The sequence below is a fragment of the Acanthaster planci genome, linkage group LG18, assembly GCF_054643075.1.
Source record: "Acanthaster planci isolate LZ-2023a linkage group LG18, COTS_SCS, whole genome shotgun sequence".
Lineage (NCBI taxonomy): Eukaryota > Metazoa > Echinodermata > Asteroidea > Valvatida > Acanthasteridae > Acanthaster > Acanthaster planci.
This window is the reverse complement of record NC_141794.1, coordinates 10364463-10366730: the sequence shown is the minus strand read 5'-3', so window position 1 is coordinate 10366730 and position 2268 is coordinate 10364463.

Genomic DNA, 2268 nt, shown 5'->3' with positions numbered 1-2268 from the left:
TGAGTGGGCGTCTATCTAATATTGATCATCACTGCATTTCCACCAACTGATAGCCGCATGCAAATGTAGTTATGAGATCATGGGTTAAATTTGTCTGGATTTAATACTGAAGCACAAATTCACCCTTAATGGGTACTGCGTGCGTTGCGTCAGGCTTGACCGCAGCTTGCAGTATACGCATGCGCCTCCGTGAAAAAAAAATCGGTGCACGTCTTACTTCCTGGTGGACTGATCATGAATTTTAGATGCAATCTTAAAAGGAACCGAAACCGTTTTTGAAAATAAAATAATTTCAATTTCTTCCATACAAATCAACCACATTCTTCCATAGGATTGCCTCGTAGACGGGGCCTCTGATATATGCGGATTTAGCCCATCCTTTTTGCTTTGTCTTTTAACCCGTGCCACTAGTCTCCTATTTAAAAAAAGAATTTTGTGTGGCTGTTAGAATAGAAATGATGCCACCATCCTTCGCATCATTACTCCAATAACAGTAGATCTGTAGATATTTGTTCACAGATGGTAATGGTCGAAACTGATCCCCATATTTCCTAGATCTCCATCTATTTTATTTTACAAGCTGCCCACGCAATGTGCAATGGGTAACTGACGGCTGGTTGAGCTCTCATTGGACAGTTTTGTCACGCTTGCGCACAGTCTATGCATATGAAATGTGCGTACATGAATCATTAACCATAATTATTTCGTGACTAACTATCCTTCATTTTTGTCAATGCAGTGACGTAAGCGAAGCCTATCCCAAGAAGCCACATTATATTTCAATTTATCGCTGTTTTCGAATCCGTTTTTGGCAGGGAGACTGCAAATAGAGTGCATGCTCTTTGTAGATGTATTATCGTTTATTCTGTTGTTGGAAAAAGATTTAGGCAATGATGTTGGCCGCTTTGAAGGACAATAAAGATGTAATTTCCATGCATTTTCCCCCAACATTTTGAGTGTTTAGTTAACAAATCTTGGGCGATAATGTACAAGAAAAGTTCATGGCGAAGTAAACTTTCAAAAGTGGATTGAAATTAGACCTTGGCATTAATTAGGGTTACAGTAATAAATAGATGCTCTAAAGTTAAACTACCTGAGAGATATAATTCTAAATGATGTACGTTGTGTCTAGCTTTGAGAGGTACGTTTTCAGGTTAGAGCGCTGTAAATCTTTGCATGCAGTAGAGGTTTTGCATGGCTGCCATCTGACAGGCCAGCGCTTCTGTTCCACAGGGTGTGCACAAAGGAGGTTTCCTTGTGGAACAAAAGAGTTGCCCTGCAAAATGGCTACCACGTAAGACCTTGATACTCTTTTGCGTTATCGAGAGAAGAAAAAATGCAGTGTAGCAGAATCACATGCAGCAGCCCTGAGGATGCGTCATTCTTTTGGACAGAGTGCAAACTGTTACCGCAATAATACTGTTTTAAAGTACAGACGGGAGGTCTGACCCAAGGCTAAGTTTCAGATAGAAATTCAAAGTCAGTCTTAGTACTTTTCCACCAACTTCACCTAAAGACCTGTTCCCTCATGATTGGTAACATAGATAAACTCGGAGTATGAATACGTACAGCATGTATGAGAACTTAGAGACAAACAAAATAGTTCCCCTATTGTTTTGCCAGTTATATCGGTAGACGCGTACGGGGCTGCATGTGCACACTTATGTTCCAACAGTCATGTCTCATGTGGTTGTTACCATGGCAGCAGACAGTGTATGGACTTTGAGAAAATCAATGGTGAGATAAAAACACTGTGGCAGTCGAAGCAAAAGCCTATTCAAAACTTACAGCGCAAAGCGGCATATCTGATCATGTCCTCTAAATAGCTGTGCGCGGGACGAGCTAATATTTCTCTGGCTGCACTGGGAATTTCATACGGTCTTTGATACTGTGAAAATGTTTCTTTCATTAACTTGTACCCACACTTGGACCATTATGGTCCAAACAAGTTGGAAGCTACACAATAGTGTTTAAATGTACAGAGGGTATCCTGCCATGTGAGGGAGGGTCCACGTATGTCTTCCAGAAGTACAGTCCATTATGTAGGCTTATCAAGGATTTTTCTTGATGGCCGCTGGAGCCATGGCCCTCTTTCTTGTGTTGAAACAGCGGCAAAACTAGGGGAGGGCACGACCCCCAGCTGGGTCAGTTATGCCCTTGCATGAAATCTTGAGTTGATCAAAAACTACGTTCAACAAAGTCCCGGTTATAACAAAGCAATTGGCCTGGTACCTGCAACCTTGTTCTACCGAGAGTTGAGTATACAAG